Here is a 12598-nt window from a genome sequence, read left to right as displayed (position 1 = left end):
GTTGTACATTACTTTTGTTATATTGGTAGATAGTGAAACTACTGTAAGTAACACAGATTACAGAGGAGTCTATTGATACAAGACTGCTACAAACTGGCTTTATTAAGTACATAAAAACTAACAGAAAATCACTTCGTGTATAGTACATACTGTATAGTCTTCAGAGTACACAGCAGTATAAGCTTGTTAATGAGAATAACAGTTCAGCAGTTAATCACACTTGCTTCACAATAGGTGAAGACAAATAAGAAGCACATCTGTCTTGCATTCAGCAGATGGAGGATCAGGCCTCCACCAATTCATGCACTGAATGACCCCACATGGGTTTAGCGCTTAACATGAATTTTTTTTAATTACACTTGCTTCAACATCTTGCTATGTAAGTCTACTACACTGGCTCACTAATACTGCTTTATGTCACTAGTCTTCACAAATTTCTGGCACTGGCAGCTGATGATGTCTTTCATCTTATAATATCATTTGCCTGCTCTTAAATAAATATTACTAAGTTCCCATCTCCAGGACTTGAATCCAGGGGGGTGGAAAGTACATTCTGAAGATGAGGTGGGGATGTAGTTCAAGGGGCCATTTGAACTGTGATGTCTGCACACTTCTGGCAAGATAACTATTGAATGACTGGTGGTGAATGTATTTCCTGTTTTTTAGGATCGCCCTTTGTCAGTGGGAGATGGCCAGTGTGTTAAAAAATATACATTGTGACCCTTGCAGCCAGTATACAAAATGCGGTGTATCTATACACTGTATCATGACATCTACCAAAGTTTTTTTTTTTTTTTTAATCTGTACATGCTTTTCAACATTATTACTAATACACTGTTACATGAAGGCCTTGCTTATACAGCAGGTCAGAATTTGGGCTACTGCTGTAAAGCTAAAATAGCTGTAAGGTGAAGCATGAAGTTTTTTTCACTTTCAAATGCATATAAAAGCTTGATAATATATTCACACTATCATATATTAACCCTTTGACTGTTTCGGTCATATATATACATCTTACGAGGTACCGTGTTTGACATATATATACACTCATAAATTCTAGCAGCTTCAAATCAAGCAGGAGAAAGCTAGTAGGCCCACATGTGAGAGAATGGATCTGTGTGGTCAGTGTGCACCATATAAAAAAAATCCTGGAGCATCATGCAGTGCATAATGAGGAAAAAAAAAACTCCAACCGTTTTTTTTTTTAATTAAAAATGTCGACTTTGTGGTCTATTTTCTATTATAGTTGTATTCTCATTTTCCTGGTCTCATTTGATTAATTAAAAATGTCGACTTTGTGGTCTATTTTCTATTATAGTTGTATTCTCATTTTCTTGGTCTCATTTGATAGAATGGAAAACATATTATAGAAATAGAGGTGATTTTGATTGGTTTTATTATAAAAAGAACCTGGAAATGGAGCTCAAAGTAAGGGAAATGATTGATTTTTGCTGATGTTTAAAAGTAAACAAATGCCATTGTCCAATAAATGTCCAACTAGCCATTCTAATATGCAGTCATGAATGGGTTGACATTATTTGTACAATTATTACAGTATTGCCGTAGTCTGCATAACAGTAAATCTTTTATTTTTTGTTTGAATAAAAATTCAAAATAGAAAGCAAGAGTAATATCAGAGGGGCCTGGAGATGTGACTGATGAAAAAAGAAAATGTTATTTTAGAGCCAGGAATGTCTGCATTGTTCATTCTGGACCTTATTTTAAAATTGTCATATTTTTTAATTTTCGTGAAATTGGCCAAATTGTAAATTTTTGACCACGTTATTGGGTAGTTGAAATTGGTAAATGGGCAGTTTCTTGTACTCAATTAATAGAAAAATGGAGTTCTAAAGAAATAGCCATGAGCTTGGTTGACTGGAACAATGGAATTAGCCGAAAATAGGGCTCAAAGTGGGTGAAATCGCCGATTTGTAAATATCGCCAAGGTTGCTAACTTTGCAAGAGCGTAATTCCATCAGTTTTCCATCAAATTTCGTTTTTTGGTGCCGTTACAATTGGGAGAAGATTATCATTTCATAAGAAATTTTTTTTTTTTTTTTTTTAAATTTTATGACACCAGGAGACACCTCAGGATTGGGGGTTGCGACAGTCAAGGGGTTAACCCTTTGAGGGTCGACAGGCCCTCTCCGAAACTCGTTCTCAGGGTCGGCCAAATTTAAAAAAAAAAAAAATTATTTTCTCTTATGAAAAGATAGAGAATCTTTTCCCGATCGTAAAGACACTAAAAGTTTGAAATTTGATAGAAAACTTACGGAATTATGCTCTCGCAAAGTTAGCGGTCTCGGCGATGTTTACGGATCGGCGATTTTGCCCACTTTGAGCCCCATTTTCGGCCAATTTCACTGTACTAGTCGACAAAAAACATGAATATTTCGCTAGAACTCCATTTTTTCTATCGAATGGGTGCAAGAAACCACTCATTTATGAAATTCAACTATCCAGTACAGTGGTCAGAATTTAGCAATTTTGCCAATTTCACACAAATTTCAAAAGATGCCAATTTACGAATAGGGTCCAGAATAAACAAGAAAGACATTCCTGGCACTAAAATGACATTTCCTCTAGTCATTAGTCACGTCTCAAGGCCCCTCTTATATTCTTTTGCTTTCCACTTTGAATTTTTATTTTCACAAAAAATATAAGATTTACTGTTATGCAGACTACTGCATTAGTGTAAAAAATGGTATAAATATTATTGGTGCACTTGTGAAAGAATATTAGACTCACCAGTTGACGTGTATTGCACGCTTGGTACGATTTGTTTACTTTTGAAGTTTGATAAAAATCGAACATTTCTGCTACTTTGAGCTCAATTTCAAGGCACCTTTCTTTGTAAAACCAGTCAAAATCATCTCAATTCCTGTAATATGTCTTCCATTCTATAAAATGAGACCAAGAAAACTAGAATACAACAATAAATACCATACGAAAATACACTGCAAAGTCGCTGATTTATTCAAAAAAAATGGTCGAAGTTTTTTTTTTCTCATTATGCACTGTGTGCTGCAGGATTTTTTTTAGACTGTGCACACTGACCACATAGACCCATTCTTTCATATGAAGGCCTACCAGCTTTCTCCCACTAGATTTGAGGCCGCTAGAATTTATGAGTACTAGTACGTCAAAAACCCCTACGCGTAAGACGTACTAGTACGACGAAAACCCTCAAAGGGTTAAATGAGCAATAGCACCAGGCAAAAAATGCATATACAGTACACAATTTATGTTAAAATATTTTTGTACTTAGCTTAGTGAGTGGTGAATATATTTAATGTAGAAAGTCTGAATAAATGAAGAATGGGTATACCTGGAGTTTACCTGGAGAGAGTTCCGGGGGTCAATGCCCCCGCGGCCCGGTCTGTGACCAGGCCTCCTGGTGGATCAGAGCCTGATCAACCAGGCTGTTACTGCTGGCTGCACGCAAACCAACGTACGAGCCACAGCCCGGCTGGTCAGGAACCGACTTTAGGTGCTTGTCCAGTGCCAGCTTGAAGACTGCCAGGGGTCTGTTGGTAATCCCCCTTATGTATGCTGGGAGGCAGTTGAACAGTCTCGGGCCCCTGACACTTATTGTATGGTCTCTTAACGTGCTAGTGACACCCCTGCTTTTCATTGGGGGGATGTTGCATCGTCTGCCAAGTCTTTTGCTTTCGTAGAGAGTGATTTTCGTGTGCAAGTTCGGTACTAGTCCCTCTAGGATTTTCCAGGTGTATATAATCATGTATCTCCTGCCTGCATTCCAGAGAATACAGGTTTAGGAACCTCAAGCGCTCCCAGTAATTGAGGTGTTTTATCTCCGTTTTATATATATATATATATATATATACAGTGGACCCCCGCTTAACGATCACCTCCAAATGCGACCAATTATGTAAGTGTATTTATGTAAGTGCGTTTGTACGTGTATGTTTGGGGGTCTGAAATGGACTAATCTACTTCACAATATTCCTTATGGGAACAAATTCGGTCAGTACTGGCACCTGAACATACTACTGGAATGAAAAAAGTTCGTTAACCGGGGGTCCACTGTATATATATATATATATATATATATATATATATAAATATATATATATATAAATATATATATATATAAATATATATATATATATATATATATATATATATATATATATATATATATATATATATATATATGTGTATATATATATATATATATATATATACAGTGGACCCCTGGTTAACGATATTTTTTCACTCCAGAAGTATGTTCAGGTGCCAGTACTGACCGAATTTGTTCCCATAAGAAATATTGTGAAGTAGATTAGTCCATTTCAGACCCCCAAACATACACGTACAAACGCACTTACATAAATACACTTACATAATTGGTCGCATTCGGAGGTAGTAGGTTGGTAGACAGCAACCACCCAGGGAGGTACTACTGTCCTGCCAAGTATGTGTAAAACGGAAGCCTGTAATTGTTTTACATGATGGTAGGATTGCTGGTGTCTTTTTTGTTTCTGTCTCATGAACACGCAAGATTTCAGGTACGTCTTGCTACTTCTACTTACACTTAGGTCACACTACACATACATGTACAAGCATATATATACACACCCCTCTGGGTTTTCTTCTATTTTCTTTCTAGTTCCTGTTCTTGTCTATTTCCTCTTATCTCCATGGGGAAGTGGAACAGAATTTTTCCTCCGTGAGCCATGTGTGTCATAAGAGGCGACTAAAATGCCGGGAGCAAGGGGCTAGTAACCCCTTCTCCTGTATATATTACTAAATTTAAAAGGCAAAACTTCCGTTTATACTTTTGTACCACTCCACCTCAGTGGGATACGGCTGGTGCGTTGAAAGAAGAAAGATGTTGATGAAGATAGGGAAGCTGTGATTTCGTGTATAGGGCAAGGAGGAATAACATCTTGTAGGAGTGAGGAAGAGCCAGTTGTGAGTGTGGGGGAAGTTCGTGAGGCAGTAGGTAAAATGAAAGGGGGTAAGGCAGCCGGGATTGATGGGATAAAGATAGAAATGTTAAAAGCAGGTGGGGATATAGTTTTGGAGTGGTTGGTGCAATTATTTAATAAATGTATGGAAGAGGGTAAGGTACCTAGGGATTGGCAGACAGCATGCATAGTTCCTTTGTATAAAGGCAAAGGGGATAAAAGAGAGTGCAAAAATTATAGGGGGATAAGTCTGTTGAGTGTACCTGGTAAAGTGTATGGTAGAGTTATAATTGAAAGAATTAAGAGTAAGACGGAGAATAGGATAGCAGATGAACAAGGAGGCTTTAGGAAAGGTAGGGGGTGTGTGGACCAGGTGTTTACAGTGAAACATATAAGTGAACAGTATTTAGATAAGGCTAAAGAGGTCTTTGTGGCATTTATGGATTTGGAAAAGGCGTATGACAGGGTGGATAGGGGGGCAATGTGGCAGATGTTGCAAGTGTATGGTGTAGGAGGTAGGTTACTGAAAGCAGTGAAGAGTTTTTACGAGGATAGTGAGGCTCAAGTTAGAGTATGTAGGAAAGAGGGAAATTTTTTCCCAGTAAAAGTAGGCCTTAGACAAGGATGTGTGATGTCACCGTGGTTGTTTAATATATTTATAGATGGGGTTGTAAGAGAAGTAAATGCGAGGGTCTTGGCAAGAGGCGTGGAGTTAAAAGATAAAGAATCACACACAAAGTGGGAGTTGTCACAGCTGCTCTTTGCCGATGACACTGTGCTCTTGGGAGATTCTGAAGAGAAGTTGCAGAGATTGGTGGATGAATTTGGTAGGGTGTGCAAAAGAAGAAAATTAAAGGTGAATACAGGAAAGAGTAAGGTTATGAGGATAACAAAAAGATTAGGTGATGAAAGATTGAATATCAGATTGGAGGGAGAGAGTATGGAGGAGGTGAACGTATTCAGATATTTGGGAGTGGACGTGTCAGCGGATGGGTCTATGAAAGATGAGGTGAATCATAGAATTGATGAGGGAAAAAGAGTGAGTGGTGCACTTAGGAGTCTGTGGAGACAAAGAACTTTGTCCTTGGAGGCAAAGAGGGGAATGTATGAGAGTATAGTTTTACCAACGCTCTTATATGGGTGTGAAGCGTGGGTGATGAATGTTGCAGCGAGGAGAAGGCTGGAGGCAGTGGAGATGTCATGTCTGAGGGCAATGTGTGGTGTGAATATAATGCAGAGAATTCGTAGTTTGGAAGTTAGGAGGAGGTGCGGGATTACCAAAACTGTTGTCCAGAGGGCTGAGGAAGGGTTGTTGAGGTGGTTCGGACATGTAGAGAGAATGGAGCGAAACAGAATGACTTCAAGAGTGTATCAGTCTGTAGTGGAAGGAAGGCGGGGTAGGGGTCGGCCTAGGAAGGGTTGGAGGGAGGGGGTAAAGGAGGTTTTGTGTGCGAGGGGCTTGGACTTGCAGCAGGCATGCGTGAGCGTGTTTGATAGGAGTGAATGGAGACAAATGGTTTTTAATACTTGACGTGCTGTTGGAGTGTGAGCAAAGTAACATTTATGAAGGGATTCAGGGAAACCGGCAGGCCGGACTTGAGTCCTGGAGATGGGAAGTACAGTGCCTGCACTCTGAAGGAGGGGTGTTAATGTTGCAGTTTAAAAACTGTAGTGTAAAGCACCCTTCTGGCAAGACAGTGATGGAGTGAATGATGGTGAAAGTTTTTCTTTTTCGGGCCACCCTGCCTTGGTGGGAATCGGCCGGTGTGATAATAAAAAAAAAAAAAATAATAATATATATATACATATATATATATATATATATACATATATATATATATATATATAAATATATATATATATATATATATATATATATAAATATTTTTTTTTTTCTTTTTTTTTTTCCAACAAGTCGGCCATCTCCCACCGAGGCAGGGTGACCCAAAAAAGAAAGAAAATCCCCAAAAAGAAAATATTTTCATCATCATTCAACACTTTCACCACACTCACACATTATCACTGCTTTTGCAGAGGTGCTCAGAATACAACAGTTTAGAAGCATATACGTATAAAGATACACAACATACCCCTCCAAACTGCCAATATCCCAAACCCCTCCTTTAAAGTGCAGGAATTGTACTTCCCATTTCCAGGACTCAAGTCCGACTATATGAAAATAACCGGTTTCCCTGAATCCCTTCACTAAATCCTGCTCACACTCCAACAGATCGTCAGGTCCCAAGTATCATTCGTCTCCATTCACTCCTATCTAACACGCTCATGCACGCTTGCTGGAAGCCCAAGCCCCTCGCCCACAAAACCTCCTTTACCCCCTCTTTCCAACCCTTTTGAGGACGACCCCTACCCCTCCTTCCTTCCTCTATAGATTTATATGCTTTCCATGTCATTCTACTTTGATCCATTCTCTCTAAATGACCAAACCACCTCAACAACCCCTCTTCTGCCCTCTGACTAATGCTTTTATTAACTCCACTCCTTCTCCTAATTTCCACACTCCGAATTTTCTGCATAATATTTACACCACACATTGCCCTTAGACAGGACATCTCCACTGCCTCCAACCGTCTCCTCGCTGCTGTATTTACCACCCAAGCTTCACATCCATATAAGAGTGTTGGTACTACTATACCTTCAAACATTCCCTTCTTTGCCTCCATAGATAACGTTTTTTGACTCCACATATACCTCAACGCACCACTCGCCTTTTTTCCCTCATCAATTCTATGATTAACCTCATCCTTCATAAATCCATCCGCCAATACGTCAACTCCCATGTATCTGAAAACATTCACTTCTTCCATACTCCTCCTCCCCAATTTGATATCCAATTTTTCTTTATTTAAATCATTTGATACCCTCATCACCTTACTCTTTTCTATGTTCACTTTCAACTTTCTACCTTTACACACATTCTCAAACTCATCTACTAACCTTTGCAATTTTTCTTTAGAATCTCCCATAAGCACAGTATCATCAGCAAAAAGTAACTGTGTCAAATCACATTTTGAATTTGATTCCCCATAATTTAATCCCACCCCTCTCCCGAACACCCTAGCATTTACTTCTTTTACAACCAAATCTATAAATATATTAAACAACCATGGTGACATTACACATCCCTGTCTAAGACCTACTTTTACCGGGAAGTATTCTCCCTCTCTTCTACACACCCTAACCTGAGCCTCACTATCCTCATAAAAGCTCTTTACAGCATTTAGTAACTTACCACCTATTCCATATACTTGCAACATCTGCCACATTGCTCCTCTATCCACTCTATCATATGCCTTTTCTAAATCCATAAATGCAATAAAAACTTCCCTACCTTTATCTAAATACTGTTCACATATATGCTTCAATGTAAACACTTGATCTACACATCCCCTACCCACTCTGAAGCCTCCCTGCTCATCTGCAATCCTACGTTCTGTCTTACCTCTAATTCTTTCAATTATAACCCTACCGTATACTTTTCCTGGTATACTCAGTAAACTTATTCCTCTATAATTTTTACAATCTCTTTTGTCCCCTTTCCCTTTATATAAAGGGACTATACATGCTCTCCGCCAATCCCTAGGTACCTTCCCCTCTTTCATACATTTATTAAACAAAAGTACCAACCACTCCAACACTATATCCCCCCCTGCTTTTAACATTTCTGTCATGATCCCATCAGTTCCAGCTGCTTTACCCCCTTTCATTCTACGTAATGCCTCACGTACCTCCACCACACTTACATTCTGCTCTTCTTCACTCCTAAACGATGGTATACCTCCCTGGCCAGTGCATGAAATTACCGCCTCCCTTTCTTCCTCAACATTTAAAAGTTCCTCAAAATATTCTCGCCATCTACCTAATACCTCCCTCTCCCCATCTACTAACTCCCCTACTCTGTTTTTAACTGACAAATCCATACTTTCCCAAGGCTTTCTTAACTTGTTTAACTCACTCCAAAATTTTTTCTTATTTTCATTAAAATTTCTTGACAGTGCCTCTCCCACTCTTTCATCTGCTCTCCTTTTGCACTCTCTCACCACTCTCTTCACCTTTCTTTTGCTCTCCATGTACTCTGCTCTTCTTATAACACTTCTGCTTTGTAAAATCCTCTCGTAAGCTACCATTTTCTCTTTTATCACACCCTTTACTTCATCATTCCACCAATCACTCCTCTTTCCTCCTGCCCCCACCCTCTTATAACCACAAACTTCTGCCCCACATTCTAATACTGCATTTTTAAAACTATTCCAACCCTCTTCAACCCCCCCACTACTCATCTTTGCACTAGCCCACCTTTCTGCCAATAGTCGCTTATATCTCGCCCGAACTTCCTCCTCCCTTAGTTTATACACTTTCACCTCCCCTCCCTCTTACTTGTTGTTGCCACCTTCCTCTTTTCCCATCTACCTCTTACTCTAACTGTATATATATATTTATACAGTGGACCCCGCTTAACGATCACCTCCCAATGCGACCAATTATGTAAGTGTATTTATGTAAGTGCGTTTGTACGTGTATGTTTGGGGGTCTGAAATGGACTAATCTACTTCACAATATTCCTTATGGGAACAAATTCGGTCAGTACTGGCACCTGAACATACTTCTGGAATGAAAAAATATCGTTAATCGGGGGTCCACTGTATATATATATATATATACAGTAGACTTCAGGATGTACATGTTTATAGAGGGGCCACAGATATATCAGATCACTTTCTAGTTGTAGCTACACTGAGAGTAAAAGGTAGATGGGATACAAGGAGAATAGAAGCATCAGGGAAGAGAGAGGTGAAGGTTTATAAACTAAAAGAGGAGGCAGTTAGGGTAAGATATAAACAGCTATTGGAGGATAGATGGGCTAATGAGAGCATAGGCAATGGGGTCGAAGAGGTATGGGGTAGGTTTAAAAATGTAGTGTTAGAGTGTTCAGCAGAAGTTTGTGGTTATAGGAAAGTGGGTGCAGGAGGGAAGAGGAGCGATTGGTGGAATGATGATGTAAAGAGAGTAGTAAGGGAGAAAAAGTTAGCATATGAGAAGTTTTTACAAAGTAGAAGTGATGCAAGGAGGGAAGAGTATATGGAGAAAAAGAGAGAGGTTAAGAGAGTGGTGAAGCAATGTAAAAAGAGAGCAAATGAGAGAGTGGGTGAGATGTTATCAACAAATTTTGTTGAAAATAAGAAAAAGTTTTGGAGTGAGATTAACAAGTTAAGAAAGCCTAGAGAACAAATGGATTTGTCAGTTAAAAATAGGAGAGGAGAGTTATTAAATGGAGAGTTAGAGGTATTGGGAAGATGGAGGGAATATTTTGAGGAATTGTTAAATGTTGATGAAGATAGGGAAGCTGTGATTTCGTGTATAGGGCAAGGAGGAATAACATCTTGTAGGAGTGAGGAAGAGCCAGTTGTGAGTGTGGGGGAAGTTCGTGAGGCAGTAGGTAAAATGAAAGGGGGTAAGGCAGCCGGGATTGATGGGATAAAGATAGAAATGTTAAAAGCAGGTGGGGATATAGTTTTGGAGTGGTTGGTGCAATTATTTAATAAATGTATGGAAGAGGGTAAGGTACCTAGGGATTGGCAGAGAGCATGCATAGTTCCTTTGTATAAAGGCAAAGGGGATAAAAGAGAGTGCAAAAATTATAGGGGGATAAGTCTGTTGAGTGTACCTGGTAAAGTGTATGGTAGAGTTATAATTGAAAGAATTAAGAGTAAGACGGAGAATAGGATAGCAGATGAACAAGGAGGCTTTAGGAAAGGTAGGGGGTGTGTGGACCAGGTGTTTACAGTGAAACATATAAGTGAACAGTATTTAGATAAGGCTAAAGAGGTCTTTGTGGCATTTATGGATTTGGAAAAGGCGTATGACAGGGTGGATAGGGGGGCAATGTGGCAGATGTTGCAAGTGTATGGTGTAGGAGGTAGGTTACTGAAAGCAGTGAAGAGTTTTTACGAGGATAGTGAGGCTCAAGTTAGAGTATGTAGGAAAGAGGGAAATTTTTTCCCAGTAAAAGTAGGCCTTAGACAAGGATGTGTGATGTCACCATGGTTGTTTAATATACAGTGGACCCCCGCTTAATGATCACCTCCAAATGCGACCAATTATGTAAGTGTATTTATGTAAGTGCGTTTGTACGTGTATGTTTGGGGGTCTGAAATGGACTAATCTACTTCACAATATTCCTTATGGGAAAAAATTCGGTCAGTACTGGCACCTGAACATACTACTGGAATGAAAAAAGTTCGTTAACCGGGGTCCACTGTATTTATAGATGGGGTTGTAAGAGAAGTAAATGCGAGGGTCTTGACAAGAGGCGTGGAGTTAAAAGATAAAGAATCACACACAAAGTGGGAGTTGTCACAGCTGCTCTTTGCTGATGACACTGTGCTCTTCGGAGATTCTGAAGAGAAGCTGCAGAGATTGGTGGATGAATTTGGTAGGGTGTGCAAAAGAAGAAAATTAAAGGTGAATACAGGAAAGAGTAAAGTTATGAGGATAACAAAAAGATTAGGTGATGAAAGATTGAATATCAGATTGGAGGGAGAGAGTATGGAGGAGGTGAACGTATTCAGATATTTGGGAGTGGACGTGTCAGCGGATGGGTCTATGAAAGATGAGGTGAATCATAGAATTGATGAGGGAAAAAGAGTGAGTGGTGCACTTAGGAGTCTGTGGAGACAAAGAACTTTGTCCTTGGAGGCAAAGAGGGGAATGTATGAGAGTATAGTTTTACCAACGCTCTTATATGGGTGTGAAGCGTGGGTGATGAATGTTGCAGCGAGGAGAAGGCTGGAAGCAGTGGAGATGTCATGTCTGAGGGCAATGTGTGGTGTGAATATAATGCAGAGAATTCGTAGTTTGGAAGTTAGGAGGAGGTGCGGGATTACCAAAACTGTTGTCCAGAGGGCTGAGGAAGGGTTGTTGAGGTGGTTCGGACATGTAGAGAGAATGGAGCGAAACAGAATGACTTCAAGAGTGTATCAGTCTGTAGTGGAAGGAAGGCGGGGTAGGGGTCGGCCTAGGAAGGGTTGGAGGGAGGGGGTAAAGGAGGTTTTGTGTGCGAGGGGCTTGGACTTCCAGCAGGCATGCGTGAGCGTGTTTGATAGGAGTGAATGGAGACAAATGGTTTTTAATACTTGACGTGCTGTTGGAGTGTGAGCAAAGTAACATTTATGAAGGGATTCAGGGAAACCAGCAGGCCGGACTTGAGTCCTGGAGATGGGAAGTACAGTGCCTGCACTCTGAAGGAGGGGTGTTAATGTTGCAGTTTAAAAACTGTAGTGTAAAGCACCCTTCTGGCAAGACAGTGATGGAGTGAATGATGGTGAAAGTTTTTCTTTTTCGGGCCACCCTGCCTTGGTGGGAATCGGCCAGTGTGATAATAATAATATATATATATATATATATATATATAGGTAGTAGGTTGGTAGACAGCAACCACCCAGGGAAGTACTACCGTCCTGCCAGATGACTGTGAAACAAAAACCTGTAACTGTTTTGCATGATGGTAGGATTGCTGGTTTTCTTTTTCTGTTTCATAAACACGCTAAGATAACAGGGATATCTTGCTACTCCTACTTACACTTTGGTCACACTTCACAGACACGCACATGCATATATATATATACATACATCTAGGTTTTCCTCCT

Source organism: Cherax quadricarinatus, chromosome 24, assembly GCF_038502225.1.
Source record: "Cherax quadricarinatus isolate ZL_2023a chromosome 24, ASM3850222v1, whole genome shotgun sequence".
NCBI classification, from domain to species: Eukaryota; Metazoa; Arthropoda; class Malacostraca; order Decapoda; family Parastacidae; genus Cherax; species Cherax quadricarinatus.
Note: the sequence above shows the minus strand (reverse complement) of the source record.